We start from the raw sequence: 19,105 nt of genomic DNA, 5'->3' as shown, positions 1-19,105 counted from the left end.
GCCGACTGCTGTTGGGAAGTAGTATAAATAGTGGAGGCCACAATCCCATTCAATCATCTCATTATTCACCAAGAGCTCAAGCAAATCAAGGGCTAGACAAGCCAAGGGAGTAGCCAAGCAAAGGGGTGGAGAACTGAAGGTCAAGGGCAGGGATTTTCCAGCCAAGAAAGGTCAAGAATTCTGTATTTTCTTTTTAGATTCACATCATTCTAATAAAGAAAATACACCATCCGTGGTGGGGGCCCTACAGAGGGTAATTGGGACCCAATACTGTGTCCTCTCCATCTCTCCCTCTCTCGCTCTATTTTCTGCACTTCTCCTTTCAGTTTGTGCGTTAATTTCCGTCGCGAAAAGAGTGCTGAATTCTGAGTATTGAAGTTACCGATTCTTCTCCGAAGCTTCCGCATATTACAGGAGCACTACATTTGCCGTTGTAGAGTCTATTATGAGATCCGAGGGAGATCACTGCCTCTTTCGAGAGGGTTTTGGGCCGTTACGTAGGGTCATGGAGTTTGAGGATCAAAGATGCCTGGGATTGTTCCTACTTGAGCTCAGGAGACACAAAGAGACCCTCTTGGCAGATAGGAGACAGAGCCATGATGTACCTAGACAGAGGATCTTGACAAATTTCTTCAGCACCAGCACCAGCACCAGCACCCCAACCCACACACCTCCTGATACCTCCTCCATCGGGCCATCAAGGCACCAGCCACGCTCCCAGGGAGTCACCACTGATAGAGCGGTCGTCTTATGTCATGCTCGTCGGCCACGCCCACCAAGATCTCGACCACGGCATCCTCACCATCGCCACATCAGAGCCATTATTGCTCGACATCGGAGGCGCCTACCTTGCTTCTACGACCTCTCCATTCTAGACAGTCCCATGGCGGAGATACTTGATCTGAGGAGAGGGTAGTACTTCAACTGATCAGCATACATGGATCTACTTGATATACATTTTCAAGTATTTTCTACGCAGTATCATCTAGGAGTCTTACTTACAGTTCTTATAGCTGTAAGATAGTCAGTTTATTGTACTTTTCAGTTTCATTTGCTTATTCTCTTTGATGAGACACTTAACTTCAGATGTACTCTCAGTTTTGGTCTCCAAGACCATTATGGCCTCTTAGAGTCATTGATATATCACTTCATTTCTCTCTCTCTCTCTCTCTCTCTCTCTCTCTCTCTCTCTCTCTCTCTCACTTCATGAGTATCACTGATGATGGATTTATAGAGAGGCCTAGATACATGGAGGGCTTTTTACCACACGGCTCCCGAGTAGCTATTGGTCAGCTTAGAGTCTCATCACATCGATTGGAGATCGAGACTGGCAGAGCAGCACGGATCCCCCGAGAGGAGAGGGTATGCAGATTGTGCAGAGAGGAGGTGGAGAGTGAGGAGCATTATGTATGCAAATGCAGAGCATATACAGCCATGAGAGAGAGATATCCCATTTTATTCAGAGAGCCACATTCCCTACGCCGGATCTTTGAGGCAACAGACCAGCGCATACTGGGGAGATTTATTCTAGACATACAGCGTCACAGAGAGACATCATTACAGGCTCAGACAGCTCCAGAGGGGAGACAACAGACACAGATTACTACATTTTTTCAGAGATCCACCCCACTCCCATCCCCTACACAGCAAGGAATTACTCTCCAGAGAGCAGAGACACTCAGAGCCCGCAGGAGACAGAGGACACCTGGCTTTCGGACACCACGCCTATACCAGAGAGAGATGACAAAGATCAGAGCTCAGTTTCACAGAGAGGGTGCGGAGCGACTGGCTCGCTTCAGAGCAGACCCAGGCATGTTCTTCAGGGAGTTGTGGACACCTCCTTCATTGATGTATACCATTTTATACCCCCAGTATGGTACAGGATGGAGCTAGCCAGGTTGCATATCATGATTGTGTACTCCATGCATATAGCTTTGCATTCTCCTAGTAGTACAGCTCCATCCCCTCCCCCACTCATTGTACTTATTGCACACTCAGATTCAGCTTTTTAGTTCAGTACTTTTTCATTTTGTTGGGATGACAGAGGATACCCCACACAGGTACACTGATTTGTCTCAATTAGGCCGAGTTCAGTCTTTTGGAAGACGTTAATAAAATCTCTCTCTCTCTCTCTCTCTCTCTCTTTCTATAGAGATCATCTTCTCGAGCTCACGGAGGATGGGTTTGTGATTAGACCCAGCTACATGGATACTCATCTTTCTCATGGGGTACGGTGTGCTATTGGTCAGATGTGCACATCCTCACACCAGCTAGAGATTGACACTGGCAAATTCAGAAGAGTACCAACTGAGGCCAAGATTTGTCAACTGTGCCAGATGGAGCCAGAGATAGAGTTACATTACATATGTCACTGTCCACTATATTATGAGATACGAGGCCGTTTTCACTGCCTCTTCAGAGAGGGTTTTGGACCACTTTCTAGAGTCATGAGATACCAGGATCAGAGATGCCTCGGATTATACTTGCTGGAGCTACGTAGACATAGACAGGGTCTCTTGAGAGGGAGGGGATCAGAGAGGGAGAGACACCTACAGAGGCAGATTACAGACTTCTTTCGACCAGAGATTGAGAACTCACGCCAGCAGGCATAGCCCCAGAGTATAGCCACACCAGAGGTACACTGATTGATCGGGCTATAGAGCTGGGGCGGTCCAGGCGCCCCAAGATGAGAGGCCCATCTCGACATCGGCGGAGTCTACAACAGAGGATCAGGACCATACTAGCACGGCATGGGAGACGTCCAGTCAGAGTACTCACCATGGAGGACATTGAGGATATCCGCCATCGACCGATGAGAGACATCTTTGGATAGTGATGTGTATGATGCTTACCTTTGTTGCTAGAGTTTTCCTCCTAGATGTTATCCATTAGGAGCTCCTAGTACCTTACTTTTCCTCATAGTTGTTTCAGTTTCAGTTAGTTGTTTAGTTGTTTTTAGCTTTTCTTACACAGACACTGTATCAGATCCACCAATTGTTGTAACCTTTTTGGTCTCATAGGTCATTTTGGCCTTCTGCAGACGTTAATATATCATTTCATTTTCATTTCTCTCTCTCTCTCTCTCTCTCTCTCTCTCTCTCTCTCTCTCTCTCTCTCTCTTGTTTCATGTTCCTAGTATTCCATGATGAGATTTCCATGGACAATAGTTTGCTTCTGTTTCTATTCTATTTTCCGTTACATGATGAGATATGCCATGGACATTATTGTACGACTTTGTTCTCATATAACTTTCCAGGATCATTGACTTCCCGAACCAACGTTGCCTAGGCCTCTTCTTGCTTGAGCTCTATAGACACAGGGACACTTTCTTGAGAGAGCTTCAGCCCCAACCACCCTGACCCCTCCCTCGCCAGCCAACCATCACCAGTTTCTTCTGGACCTGGGAGGTGGAGGACACCCATACAGTGGATCTTGTGGACCCACCTTGCCCGAGAGGAGTTACCTTGGACCCCGGGCCTCTGCATTTCAGCGTGCCCGATGCCCTTGGCCCCCTAGACGTCGGCCACAATCCCCTCATCAGCTCCAGATCCAAGACATGCTCCACTGCCACCGAGCTACCTTTCCACGTGACGTAGCTAAGGGAGGCCTCTTGGCCATACTCATTAGCCCCATGCTTGATATTTTGGAGAGTGGTATATCATCTATTTTGGGCTGATGCTCCTCTCACGTTTCATGTTCCTGGTATTCCATGATGAGTTTCCATGGACAGTTTTGTATCACCCGAATGAGATAGCTATGTTTTGCTTCTGTTTTATTTTCCATTCCATACATGCCATGGACATTATTGTATCACTTTGGTCTCGTAGGCCCATTGGGTCTTTAGTAGAGACTCTCTTTTTTTTTTGGTAAAGGTAAGAACATAATGTTATGCAAAGGTAATGTACATAGGCCTTAGTAGACTCTCTTTTTTTTTTGGTAAAGCTCGAAGCCAAGCAGTCAGGATGGGTCGAGGTGGTGAAGAAGAACATCCGTAAAGAAGTGAGGGAGGAAACTCAAAGGGAAGAAAACCAAATCATTCACACCACCATTGAGGAGGAGAAGATGAGGCATGCCCGCCGCCTCAACATTCGAGTCACAGGTATAGCCGAGACACCCGACTCCACTCCCGAGAAAGATGGACAGCTTCTATGCATGAAGCTCGGCTACAAGGAAGAGCACCCTCTCCCCTTCACCAAAGCATGGAGAGCCGGGAAAGACTCAACACGCAAGCGAGCCCTCATCCTACAGTTTGCAGGAGAGACGGAGAGGGTCACCTTCATGAGGAAGAGGGTCATACTACGGGGTTTAGAGGGTGCTCCTATTTTCTTGGATGATGATCTCACGAGGATGCAGCTTGAGCATAGGAGAACTTGCATGCCACGAGTCTTACACGCGAGGAGAGAAGGCAAGAAGGCCTTCTATCGAGATGGTCGGGTCATCATTGATGGCCGGCCCATGGATTAGCGGTTTGGGGCCTATGGGACACAGACCAGGCCATTGACAGAGATACACATAGCAGTATGGAACTGTAATGGTTCATTATGGGTGCAGCCTGGACGACTGGAGCATGTTATGGTGGGGAGAGACATCATACTTCTGACAGAGACACATCAGAGCCCAGAGAGAGGGCTACCTCGAGTAGAGGGATTCCAGTGGGAGTCAGCATACAGGAGGACCACACGCCAGGGTACCTCGAGAGGGTCGGGGGGAGTAGCAGTCCTATTCAGACGGGAGCTACAGGGGAGACTGAGAGTGGTAGCACAGGATCCAGAAGCCAGATACATGTGGATCAGCTTACAGCTCTCACAGGACAGGGTTATATACATAGCTCTATGTTACTTTTCTCCATCAGGATCCTCCTATGTCATTACAGAGGACATGCCACAGGAGGAGGAGATAGGAGCCTCGCCATACACTTGTCTGTCAGAGGAGATTATGCATTATTCTACACTAGGGGAAGTATTTCTTACGGGCGACTTCAATGCCCACACACAGAGTAGACAGTGTGAGGTGTATGACTATGATGACATGGAGATCCTCCACCCTGTGGATCCAGAGGAGATAGGGGCTAGTCGGGCATCAGAGGACACTGGACCAGACAGAGGACATTATGGGGACCACTTACTAGAGTTGGGAGCCAGGCATCGTCTCGTTATTTATAACGGGATGCTACAGTGGCCGGGATCAGGAGGGCTGACATGCTTCCCACATGGGGGTCATACACGGACCGGAGGCACGGTGGTAGACTACATTATGGGGTCTTTGGAGGCATCACAGCTTGTCACCTCATTCTCCATTCCACCTCGTCCTATTGGGGCAGATCATACATACTTGGCATTTTCACTAGCCGGATCACCAGTATCACCAGTCCCCCACATACCGACGCCACACACTACCATCTACTTCACACATGACATGGCAGACATATACACTGGCAGAGTAGAGGATGGGCTCCTACTCATGGATCCCCTGGCATCTATGGATACCATTACAGCCCAGCTCGCATCACTCCTACACACGGCTGCATTACAGAGCTTCCCACATCGTGTACACTCAGGAGAGCCTGTGAGACCTGGGACTATGCCCCAGAACAGATGGTATGATGACGAGTGCAGAGCCCTATACTCACGACTCCGCATACAGAGAGCTTTGGGAGCCATCACAGAGCAGGAGTCGAGGAGAGAGATGAGGAGACTTACTCGCCGCAAAAGGCGGGCCTTCGCAGAGATACAGGAGCTAGAGATCTTTCATTTCTTCATGAGTAGAGATAGCCCTGTCTCATGGCGGCACTTTAGAGAGCCCCGGACCCCGACACCTATTGCAGACCCACAGACATGGCACACATATGCAGAGGGTCTATACCATGCCCCACAGCAGCCACCTATACCTCAGCCACAGGAGCCTCGACCTACCACAGCTAGCTTCTTTACCCACTCGATGGTACAGGAAGCTATCCGCCGCCTACAGCATGGACGGGCCGCCGACCATATGGGCCTGCAGGGTGAGCATCTCATATATGCAGTAGATTCTTTAGCTCCTTTTCTTGCACACCTGTTTAACAGGGCACTAGCAGAGGGTTTGCCTGCGGAGTGGACGATGCACACCATTGTGCCGATTCACAAAACAGGGGATATGCTCGATCCGAGCAACTACAGGACGGTTATGGTTGGCCACGTGCTGGCCAAACTCTATGGTGCAGTGCTGGAGCAGGAGCTTAGCTTATATGCTGAGCGAGCAGGTTTACGCTCATCAGGGCAGGCAGGCTTCAGGAGAGCTTTCTCTACCACTGACCATGTATTCACTTTGAGATGTATGATTGATCAGGCCAGAGTGAGGAAGAGAAAGCTCTATTGCTGCTTTGTGGATTTCCGCAAGGCATTTGACACAGTACCACGAGAGAGGCTCTTTTAGCGCCTGCAGTCTCTTGGCATACCAGCAGATATGACATGGGGCATCTATGCATTATATGAGCAGGTTTTTGGGCGAGTCAGATGTCCAGGAGGTATGTCCGAGACTATTGCTAGCACCATTGGTGTGAAGCAAGGATGCCCACTTTCCCCCACGCTATTTGGGTTATACATTGATGAGGTGGCTGACTTCATTACACGGGGAGGCGGAGATGGAGTTGATTTAGCAGGTACCTCAGTACATATTATGCTCTATGCTGATGATATTGTATTAGTGTCTGAGTCCCCAGGTGGTCTACAGCAGCATCTACATGCACTCCATGATTTCTGCACACAGAGGGGTCTTACTGTGAACCTTGGGAAAACCAAGGTTATGGTCTTTCATACATCGAGACAGGGCAGGAGTCAGCTGACATTCACTCTCGCCGGATGCCAGGTGGAGGTGGTGACATCATACGTGTACCTAGGGGTTACCTTCTCTGCAGCAGCCACACGCTTTACCATGGGTTCAGCAGCCAGAGCTAGATTGACACGGGGATATGCAGCATTGGCTATGCTAGAGAGACAGTGCCACCAGGCGCATTTTCAGGAGCCCCGGACGAAGGGGTGGCTATTTGACACATTAGTCACACCGGCATTGATGTATGGAGCAGCAGTATGGGCGCCAGGCCTTGCTACCCATTGGTGGACACAGATAGAGAGACCACAGGCTCTCATGATGGCACGCATGATACGCAGCAAACCGTCAGTACCTCATGACATTATCCGAGCAGAGTTTGCTACGCCTCCTATGATGGTAGAGGCCATATTTCAGACTATATGCCTGCTAGACAGATTCAGAGAGATGCCACAGGACAGATTATCATACAGAGCTTTTCAGGCATCTAGACAGTTGGCTGAGGCAGGAGACAGAGGATCATGGTATGCACAGGTCACACATTGGTTCTCACAGCATGGCCTAGACATGGATCATCTACCACCATTCCAGTATGACAGGGATGCACCACATATCCGTCTCTCTCATAGTGAGAGGAACAGAGTATTGAGACAGGATCTATGGCAGCTCTATACACGAGAGACATGGATATCGCCTACACAGCCTCTTCCACCGAAGATGCTATACTACAGAGATCACTTCATGAGTATCACTGATGATGGATTTATAGAGAGGCCTAGATACATGGAGGGCTTTTTACCACACGGCTCCCGAGTGGCTATTGGTCAGCTCAGAGTTTCATCACACCGATTGGAGATTGAGACTGGCAGAGCAGCACGGATCCCCCGAGAGGAGAGGGTATGCAGATTGTGCAGAGAGGAGGTGGAGAGTGAGGAGCATTATGTATGCAGATGCAGAGCATATACAGCCATCAGAGAGAGATATCCCATTTTATTCAGAGAGCCACATTCCCTACGCCAGATCTTTGAGACAGCAGACCAGCGCATACTGGGGAGATACATTCTAGACATACAGCGCCACAGAGAGACATTATTACAGGCTCAGACAGCTCCAGAGGGGGGGCGACAGACACAGATTACTACATTTTTTCAGAGATCCATACCCCTCCCAGCCCCTACACGGCAGGGAATTACTCTCCAGAGAGCAGAGACACTTAGAGCCCGCAGGAGACAGAGGACACCTGGCTTTCGGACACCACGCCTATACCAGAGAGAGATGACAGAGATCAGAGCTCAGTTTCACAGAGAGGGTGCGGAGCGACTGGCTCGCTTCAGAGCACACCCAGGCATGTTCTTCAGGGAGCTGTGGACACCCCCTTCACTGATGTATACCATTTTATACCCCCAGTATGGTACAGGATGGAGCTAGCTAGGTTGCATATCATGATTGTATACTCCATGCATATAGCTTTGCATTCTCCTAGTAATAGAGCTCCATCCCCTGCACACCCAGATTCAGCTTTTTTATTCAGTACTTTTTCATTTTGTTGGGATGACAGAGGATAACCCCATACAGGTACTCCGATTTGTCTCATAGGCCGAGTTCGGTCTTTTGGAAGACGTTAATAAAATCTTTCTTTCTTTCTTTCTTTCTTTCTCTCTCTCTCTCTCTCTTTGATTCAGCTTTTAGTTCAGTACTTTTTCATTTTGTTGGGATGACAGAGGATACCCCACACAGGTACACTGATTTGTCTCATAGGCCGAGTTCGGTCTTTTGGAAGACGTTAATAAAATCTCTCTCTCTCTCTCTCTCTCTCTCTCTCTCTCTCTCTCAAGGGCAGCAGTTCGAGCCCGATCCAGAGGAGTGTGACTAGACAAAGCCACTACGCTTTGCAGCCCTCGCCCACGGGGGCCTCTTCCACAACCCGATTGAGGGTAGAGAGTTACATGCTCTCAATTCTAGTACCAACTTTAGCTTTTCATTTTTAGTTCCTAGCATTTCCATTTTTTTTATGTAACTCAGACATTGTATCACATGGACTTGATGTAATTATTTTGGTCTCCTAGGTCACTTTGGCCTTTTGAAGACGTTAATATATCTTTCTTTCTTTCTTTCTCTCTCCATGATGAGATTTCCATGGACAGTTTTGTATCACTCCAGTGAGATAGTTTTGTTTTGTTTCTATTTTATTTTCCATTCCATGATGAGATAGGCCATGGACATTACTGAAACACTTTGGTCTCATAGGCCCATTGGGTCTTTAGTAGATGTTTAAAATATCTTTCTTTGTCTTTATCTCCTCCTCATCATGATCTCCCTCCTCATCCTGATCCAACAAGGCTAACACCAGTAATGGCACTACTTTCCTGGAGAAAACTCCCGGCCACCTAAGATGATGTTGATCGTAGAATGTGCCAGTAATCCGCTCATGAGGTATAGCTTCACCTCGCCTTGTTTCAAGGCAACCATGTTCACTCAAGGTCGCACCTACACTTGTTTCATCACATTGGGACTGTAGCCTGGGCCATGGAGATGCACCCCATCCCACACTATGAGGATGACGACACAAGCATGGCCCTACACCTGGATCCCAACACCCTGGGAACCCTTCCATGCTGCAGGTTTTCAGGTGGGAGATTATAAGCATCCTAACACCATGGCAAATCTGGGACCAGCCGGCCTGCACACCCACTACCCTCCGGTGCATGCCCTTCTACACATTACATAGCCATTGGGAATGCCTTTAGGGAATTCTTCTTTGTATTTGGAGGGCAGGTACCTTATATATACCTAGATGAATCCAGGAACATACCCAAATTCACCTTTTAGGAACATGCATGTTATATACTCATGGTAGTCAACCCACAAGGGTAGGTACCTTATTTACCGAAGGCTCAGACGGTGATATTACCCATCCTCCTTTCCACTTCTTCTCATCACATGCCTAAGATAAGGGATGTAATCAGTTCAAATGAGAATTGCAATCAAATTTCTATGGTGTATCTCTATGGTGTACCTGTCTTTGTACTAGTAGAAAGATCTATACATTTTAAAAAAAAACGTACAACTTACTACATCATTTCAAAAATTACAGAGTGGGAGTTTCCTACAGCATCCACATGAGAGCTAATGGGACAAAAATAATGAACAAATATGGACCAGTAGATATTGTAGCGAAAGTACCTAACAACACTATGCACAAGGAAATCCGGTTCACTCAAGACTCTACAACTTAAATTTTCTTGTGTATAGCAAAACATATGTGCTGGTAGACCTGTTCGAGGCACCTAATTCTGAAGAGTGATGAATCTATCAAGAGGCTCTTCAGGCACAAAATCCCATCACATATGTGCTGGTAGACCTATTCTTGAGGTAGTACCTTGATTGTATTAGGACAAAATCCTATCATATACATATATATACCTAGATGAATCCAGGAACAAGCCCAAATTCACCTTTTAGGACCGTGCATGTTATATACTCATGGTAGTCAACCCACAAGACTATATAACTATAACTATCAACTCCATTATGCATAGTATGGACTAGATACTACGACATCCCCACTAACGTCATCAGTGCCCAATAGTGGGTGTAGAACTCTGTATCAAGATATGCTCTCACACACACACTCCACACACACACATAAGAGCATATATTCACACAAAGCCCTTCGTACTGAGTTTCTATCAAACCTCCGGAGAAGCAGGGTAGACTCAGCCATCATGAAGCCTAGCACTAAGGGAAGTATACATTTGTCCTGTGTTGTAGTTTGAGGTGCAACTTTGATGAAAAGCATGTTACTAGTCTCGTTAAAGAGCTGGAAAAAGAAATTAATACCAAGATTTTGTGTTCAAAAACATGTAGAAGGTATATAAATAGTTAATCTTTCTAGTTTAATGAACCCCACTTGCACATACTAAACCATGCATTTTACCAAGTATTTGTGGAAGACAGTATACAAATCAGCTTCATGTGTAAGCTGACTCAAACCACACTTACCGGAAGCCAAAAGGTTGTCAAAAGTCCCACTACTGCAAATGCAGATGTGAATACACAAGGTAGGGCATATGGAAACCTACAATAAATACTCAGGTTCAACAAGCAAACAGTACCAGAAAACTCTAAGACATTTGGTTAGAATGAGGCATTTGCAAGATTAAGACTTACTTGTCAAACAATGAACCGCTTGGAAAAATTGTAGAGTACTTGTCTGAGGGCTGCATCAAAAGGTACATGTATAAAAGACTCAACCAAATCAACAACTTGGCATTTGCAGAACATTAAGCTTCCTAGAAAAAGGAAAAAAAAGGAGGGCCTTTTGTCCTCATTCCTTGCATGCCAGAATTAAAAGGCACAATGAAAAAAGAAGATTATGTACAAATCGGCCAAAAATAAGATGAATTTGCACACAACACACCAGCTCTGTGTTCTTGTTGTAATCTAGGAACAGTGCAAATCAATTATATCTCCTTGGCCACTGTGTAGGAAGCCATTGCAATCTTACAACTCTGGAAAAAGACTACTGATTTGCTGAGTGCAAGAAAATCTAGAGGCCCTGATGATGAGTGCAGTCTGTACGGCTGAGCTAATTTTTCCAGCACATTTTTACTACCCCTACACCGTTCTTCTAAATCAACAAAACATGAAAAGAGTTTTGCAAGTATGCTTCAAAAGTAGATGTCCACACCTGAGCCAAGTATCCTCCAATGGCTGGACCCACAATCAGACCAACGCCCCACAGTGTTCCCACCTGTGAAGACAAATCTAGGCTTTTGAATTACACAAGGTAAACCGACTTGAAGAGAAAAAATAAGAGTCTATGGAAAGAGTGAAACCAGTGATAGCCCCAACGCTTGATGGTCCACACTACAAATTTCAGAAGCATAGGCCTGAAAAAGTTCAATTGATTTTTTCAGTACAAAAACCAAACAAGCTTGAAATTTGTAAGGATGATATTTTGATGTTCTTTTAGCCTGTGAAGTTTCTAAAGGTGTTGTCTATCAAAGTTACATTATCAGTAATAGATGCAGGCCCCTATTGTCCAAATCACTGCAACATTAAAAAATATTCAGCATGGCATTTATGGGAAAATCACCACACCATTATAGACCATTCAACATCGCATTTGTGGTAACTAAGAGTATGATAAAGGATTGCATTGCTTATTCTCATATCTTGAGAGCATTCCTTACTAACTCCACCAGCAGTGAAAAGTAGCATACCCTTATTGTCCCTAGCATTCCGTTGCCAATGCCAAGAAGGAATCTTGATGTTAGTGCCAACCAGAAGTTTGTGCTAAAACCAAACAGTGTGTTGAAGATAACCCTGAAATCATGAGGAGGAAGAGTCACACCGTTAAGTCAAAACCATAACACTATTTAAGAAGCACTGTGCCCCCCGCCTTCACTACCCACCTCACACCCTTTCCGCTGTCCTCTGCCCTCCTGCAGCGAGCCTGCCCTCCTGCAGGTTAGCTGCCCCCACCTTCCTTCTGCCCCCGCTTCCCTGCTGCTCCTCTCCCCCCCCCACCCCCCTCCCCTCCTCCCCGTTTAGTTGCCCTTGCCCCTGCTGCACTCACCTCCTCCCTGCATCTGCTGCCCCCACTTCCCTGCTGCCTCCGTCTTCTTGCTGCCCCCGCTTTCCCCTGTTGCCCACGCTGCCTGGCCTCCTCTTCAACCCCCGCCCTCTTCGCTGCCATTTCCTGTCCTTCCTGCTCTCCCCTCCGCCCACCTTCTCCTCACTGCCCTTCCTCTGCCTCGCTCAAGAATGGAATATTCTTTAACAGGTTTCTAGTCGGCTTTTCTTTCTGATTAGCATCATGGCTAATCAACCCCCTCTGTCTGGGCAAACCATCCATTTTTCATAGATGAGCTTGAGACCCTCTTTGCCGAAATTGAGAAAGTTTCCAAGATGACACTCATTGGGAAAATCTTTGGCTCTCACCCCTCCTGTATCCAAGCCCGGGACTGGGTACTAGCGGTGCTGCCTTCCGACTCCGCACTCCACTTTAAAGATGTAAGGCTACTTGGGAGAGGATTCTTCCACGTGGACTTTGATGCAAAGGAGGCAGCCTCAGAAGTAAGGGCAGTCCCTTCCCTTTGGACCCAAGGAAGATTTTCTTCCTACCCTACGCTAGCTACTTCGACCCTGTTGAAGAAGACCGGAACTGCTACCCTATCACACTCAGATTCCTGGGCCTTCCTCATGCTTATTGGCCATTGTTGGAGGCCATTGGGGCAGCCTTTGGGCTGGTCCTAGGTGCCCACCATCCCAGGTTTTCCCACTTCTTCTGCCCAGACAGTCACTGCCTCGTCTAATGCCGTTCCCAGGGTTATGGTGTTGGCTCGTGACAGTGAGCCCTTTGAGGATTTTGTGCTGCTTCCGCAACCTATTTCCCTTGAAGCAACTTATGGAGACGTCCAACAGACCTGACCACTGCCAGGTCTGTCACCAGGCGGGCCACTTTGTGCGGGATTTCCCTAGGGCTAGGGGTCGTAGGAGGCAGCACAAACGTGCTTCCCAAGCGACACAGCGTATTGCTCCACCTCGGCCAGCTATTCACCAGGAGTTGTGGGTCGCCTCTCACAGCCGCCCTCCAAGTGGGAACGCTGGGGCACAAGATGAGGCCCTTCCCAAAGACAATGTACATAGTGATGATGTTTTGTGTCACAGTGATGAGTTTGTAGAGTCATCCTCATTGAAGGATGTTGCATCAGGGCAGAATGAATATGTTGAGTCCTCCTTGCTTGGGATGGACAATATGCAGGATGCACTTGGTATGGATGCAAAGGGCATGTTGCCATCTTATGAGGCCTTGCAGGATGTGCAACAAGATTAATGTCACAGTGTCCCGCAAGACACCCATGCATTGTGCACGTATGTAGAGACTGTGCAAAGTCCAAGACAGAGTGAACATGCTGACATTGGACTTTGCTCCAAGGATTTCCCCCTTCTCAACATTACAATAGGCGGGTCCAGACTCCGGCCAAGCGGTTGCTTAGGTCCGGAATCAAAACCCTATCTTTACCACGAGGATTATCTCATGAAATGTGTAGGGTCTAGGGAGACTTCCCGCGTGTAGTAGGAAGCGCCCTATTAAGGATCAACTCCACATTGCCATGACAGGTGCACAAATTGGATATGTTCCAATGTGGTAAAACTGGTAAGATCCTCTCTGGACACACTTTCTGAACCTGTGCACAAAGGACCAAAGGTGGGGTATGCATTTTAGTATCAGTATCACTTTTGCCTCATGTTATTGGCCATGGTTGAAGCTGGGTATCTTGAATATCTATGTGCCTAATGTGTGGGGAGAGGGTAGCCCTTTGGGGCACCATCACAGAACTACTACCCCTGGCTGATCATTGGATTGTTGGAGGAGACTTCAACATGGTTGAGCAGCCATTGGACAAAAAGGGTGGCCGTGAGGATAGAACACACCCCTTCAAGAGAGCCTCTTTAAGGGGTGTGTTGGAGGAGACTTCAACATGGTTGAGCAGCCATTGGACAAAAAGGGTGGCCGTGAGGATAGAACACACCCCTTCAAGAGAGCCTCTTGGGAGAGATTTATACTTTCCTTCTATGGCAGGGATTGTTGGACAGAAGAAGATTTCCAAAGGAGACCTAACTCTTTATCTTACTCATGGCATAACTGTAGAAGCGTGCATCTTTGCACAATTGGACAAATTTTATGTGGATGCCTGGGGCTTGGATAGAGGAGGCTCTATTGCCATCTTGCCAGGTACTACCAAATCAAATCATTGCCCGGTTGTCTTGTGCATTAGGGAACTTGGGAGCCAGAAGGGTGTACCCCATGCCCACATCCCAAACTCTCTCTATCAAGATGGAGAGACCTTCCTACAGGTCAGAGAGATTTAGAGACTTTGTGATCAACCTGATGCCCGGGAGAGGCTTGCTTTGGCCCTGGAGAGTACTAGCCAGCACTATTATTATGTTTCCTTGGCCAAGACAGAAGAGGCTTTGGACAAGGAGCGAACTATCAGACACAGGTTGGTTGCGCTTCAGAGGGAACACGAGAAGCATCCTGCATCCTCTTGGATCCCCGACCTCTTGTCCATTGTTAGAGCTGAGTTACAAGTGGCCATGGATAGGCGGGCTGAGTTTGCATTTCATGCTAATCAAGCATTTTGGACACATATGGGTGGCAAATGCAACAAACCGTTTTTCTTAGCACATGGACCTATGCACAATAGGGACAGTTTGAGATGCTTGCAAGATTCTCAGGGAGAATTTCATACTGATCCAAATAAGGTGAGGAGTATTGCCTCAGATTTTTATTAGACCTTGCTCTCTATAGAGGTCCACTCTTTGGATAGAGATGTTGCAGAAAGTTTGGGAGCGCATGCCCAAGCTTATTATTGCAAATGATATGTGTGCCTCTTTGGATGCCCCCTTTTCGGAGAAAGAACTGAGACATGCTTTGCACGCCCTTTTGAAAGGAAAATGCCCAGGCATGATGACCTCTCTCCATCCTTCTTTTTGCAGTTTTGGGATTACATTAATGATGATGTTACTACTTCTCTGCAGGAGAGGTGGTGTACTGGTATGATGCCCCCTTTTATCATGGAGGGTCTTATCCACCTTGTCCCGAAAGGTGGGGGCAAGACCAATATTAGACAGTGGAGGCCCATAACACTGCTTGGGTCTGCTTACAAAATCTTAGCGAAGGCAGTGAGTATGAAGCTTCAGCCTGCTCTTTAGAGAGTTATTCATGATACACAAAATGGGTTCCTCCAAGGAAGTGGGATCACCCTTGACATTCGGGGAGCTTTTTGGTGGAGATGTGGCACTCGTATAGGGAAACGAGTGGAGGCCATCTGGAAGGCTAGATGCACTGAGGCCATGGAGGGCACTTTGGTTTATGATTTACAGCATTTGCAGGATTTGGTGTGATATTATCCACACGCTCATGGCCATTTGGGCCAGGATTCAGGGATCTTCGAGGGCCACAGAGAGAAAATGTGACCAATTTATGAGAGAATGGGATCATCACATTTTTTTCACTCTCTCTCATATGGGGCCTCGCTGGCAGCACAAGGCACCCAATTGGTTGAGATTTCCTCCTTGCTTGGTTTGAAATCTCCCTCTTGGTAAAAAAAATTCATACTTAATAGAAGTCTCTTGTTCGGAAAAGTGAAACCATCCCTCTTTCTAAATTTTTTTCAAACTTAATAGAACTCTTGTTCGGAAAAGTGAAACCATCCCTCTTTGTAAATTTTTTTCAAACTTAATAGAAGTCTCTTTTTCGCACAAAAAAAAAAAACCATAAAACTATATTGAATCACCAAATTGAGGTCTAAGAAGAGCATTCCATCAAAACAAAGGATTCAAAGTTTCATTATTTACATTGATGCAGTGCCCAAAATAATGACAGGTTTACGACCATATCTATCAGCCACTATGCCCCATGGTGATGAGCTCAAGAAGCGCCCAAGCATAATTGCTGCCCCTGCATACATCATCACCTCCGCAAATTTAACAAAACTTCTTCGAATTTAATGTTCCAATGATTGAAAAACAAAGAAGCAAGCTGTATGATTTTATATTACTTAATAGAAGTCTCTTTTCTTTAAGAAACAAATCCTCGTTATACTTTAATAAAACTAGTCCAAAAAGAAGGGTGAAATGAGATATGAGAGAGAAAATGGACAAAATGAATACACACAAAACAACACTTAAGGCACACAAACACAAACACAGCCAGTACCTTGGAAGCCCAAATCTTGCACGCACTTATACTAGAAGTCTCCTAACTCCTTTACATAAGAATGTGCACTGTATATGCAATTCTATACAAGACTTTATGTGCATGGTAGGTATAAATTCACCTATATAGCCAGCAAATGTACCAATGGTTGTGTCTGACTTTGCAATCCCAAAATCTCTCACCTGTTCGAAAAATGCACAGCAGTTCTCACCCACATCTTAATAAGAAACAACTTGTGATCAATGTTGCAGCCTTTCTTAGAGAAATGACCAATAACTCCTCCACAAATTCTCATGTGCAAGGCAAACACATTGCAGACAGATAATAGTAAGGCCAACCACCTTGACTATCCTTTCATGTCTAACATCAAAAAATACCTGCCAACCCACTCACCATGAAATATATAAATGGGAATATCAACGCAATCGGTAGTACTGTCAACAATCAAACACAAATCTGCCATTAGAAACGTGTGCTGATGACCTTTATGCACCTAAGTAGTAAAAATCTTGAATACAAGGTTGGATATAATCCAATCTTATGAAGGTATATAAGTTGGAGATAAGAGTCTTGACTCTCAGATCGGTGGGTGCTTTTCTGACAAACTCAATGCCCCTCTGCGTGCGGTTGGTATTTGGGGCAGAAGGGAAGGTGTTTAACTTGGTGGAATATCATTGGGGGCGTCACTGATTGCCACACCAAAAGATTACTGAAAATGCAAAATTTGCTAATGTTTGTCTATTGTTCACTATGAACAACTTGGTTAACACTGCATCATGGATACTATGCATGCATGCGGGTCAACTTTTAGTGGCATCTAGGAAAGTGGATAACAGGGTACTGTCCTCACGGCTCAAAGATGAAAATCTTTATATTTTGAAGACTAAGGAAACAACAAAGTCCTCAAAGAGGAAACAAATAACTGACTGATGGACTCAAGTCTCTGAATTGTAGCAACATCACATCCTAAAACCCTATTGGATAATCAGCTATAGGTGGCTAGGCATGCTTCTAGAAATTATTTTTGAAGACCTTGCATCATGCATCCGTTGACAAAATTTGTGTTTTAGGGTAGGTGTTGATAATCGGCATTGTGTGCAGAAAGAGCTACAAGACGTAGGACATGGTGTTCTGCATGGGTGATGGAAATGGGTAATTTGCCCTGAAAGCCTTTTTCCGGTGACCATACATGTCCAGCCTGGTGGGATGTGGGAATGGAAAACAGAATCAAACTCTGGCATGTCACCTTGGCCATTTGATGATAGCAGTGCTCCTCGAGCATGTCCCATTCAAAAGGTTGGGGGGGGGGGGGGGTGGGGGGGGGGGGGTGTGCATATTACATACTAAAAAGATTCAGAATGATTGTGTACTAAGGTAAGCTGACTCGAAAGCATTAAGAACAGTTCGGTCACATCGACGTATCCACATGATTGTATGTCTTGCTTGTAATGGACATGGATGTATGCTTTGCTTGTATGGGGCACAGATGTATGCCTTGCTTGGATGCGTATCAAGGAAGCTTTGAGCAGTGAGAAGCACACAAAGATGTATGATTAGCATAGCATTATCTACATAGTGAAAAAAGGAAAGAATTAAAGATAACTGGCTAGCATGCAGACTGCGTGAATGCATAGGGTAAGGTGATGATAGTACTCACCATTGCAGAGGACCAGGAAGGCAACGAAGCAGAGCTCTTTTTTGAGGGGGGCGTCTTTGGCAGCAACCTTTCTGAGCTCCAGCAGGCAACCAGGGCATCCTTCTTTGTAGAACTGGCTCTGCAGGAGAGGGGCATCGGAGCCCTTCATCTTGTACACGAGGGCAGTAGCCTTCTGCTGTGCTCTCCCAAATAGGTATATGCTCTGCCTTCTTGGAGATAAAAACTAATCTTCCATGGGCGACGCAGGAGTTGATATTGTTCTTCTTTTACGTAGCATGAGGCTCCCTCCATTGTTGGCGTTACTCTATCGTTCGTATATTAATATATAAATTCTCAAGTCCACCTCGGCCACTACCTCCTTGTCAGAATCCCATTTTGCACTTCACCCCACACTTTGGCCCGCCCCACCCTATCTGGTTTTTTCTAAATATCTAGATTCCGGATCCTTAATTTTTGGATTTGGTACCACATATGAATAAGGGCCACTTGTATATAAGGTAATTTCCCATAATAGAAATACACAATGTCCCTTTATGCTATGAGAACTCTTGTACTTTGTCTTGTGTGTGTGTGTGTGTGAGAGAGAGAGAGAGAGAGAGAGTCTCCTTATGCAAACAACAACAACGTAGGCGATTCCTCCAACATGCAATATAATTTGGACTTGCAAACGGCCCGTAGGCAAGTCCTCCAACATGCAATATCATTTGGACTTGCAAACGGCCCTGCAATGCCTGGGCAAGGCTCTAACCGCTGTGAACGAGGCACACTCAATTATAAAACTTGTCCAACAATGTATTCAATCCACCCAGTGTTAGAGGGTTGCACCCCTCTAACCATGAATAAGACTTGATTATGAAACTTGTCCAACAATGTATTCAACCCAACCATCTTTTGATTAAGGAGACATATACTAT

The 19,105-nt window shown here is 46.2% G+C and overlaps 1 pseudogene across 1 annotated transcript in view; it reads right to left on the bottom strand.

Moving 5' to 3' along the window:
* The window catches only part of LOC147630335 (protein ZINC INDUCED FACILITATOR-LIKE 1-like), an 81,052-nt pseudogene extending 62,488 nt beyond the window's left edge, over positions 1-18,564 (bottom strand). Inside the window, exons 1-9 of the transcript XR_015267623.1 lie at positions 18,192-18,564; positions 16,928-16,968; positions 16,656-16,716; positions 16,174-16,276; positions 12,030-12,132; positions 11,643-11,696; positions 11,495-11,557; positions 10,975-11,024; positions 10,807-10,882 (exon numbers count right to left, since the gene is read on the bottom strand). The product of XR_015267623.1 is annotated as a protein ZINC INDUCED FACILITATOR-LIKE 1-like (transcript). The remainder of the gene's footprint in view (positions 1-10,806; positions 10,883-10,974; positions 11,025-11,494; positions 11,558-11,642; positions 11,697-12,029; positions 12,133-16,173; positions 16,277-16,655; positions 16,717-16,927; positions 16,969-18,191) is intronic.
* Positions 18,565-19,105: the final 541 nt, after the last annotated feature.

The sequence above is a fragment of the Cibotium barometz genome, chromosome 16 (genome assembly GCF_041138505.1).
Source record: "Cibotium barometz isolate CiBa-2024 chromosome 16, ASM4113850v1, whole genome shotgun sequence".
In the NCBI taxonomy this organism is placed as follows: Eukaryota; Viridiplantae; Streptophyta; class Polypodiopsida; order Cyatheales; family Cibotiaceae; genus Cibotium; species Cibotium barometz.
Note: the sequence above shows the minus strand (reverse complement) of the source record. Positions and strands in the feature narration are given on the sequence as shown.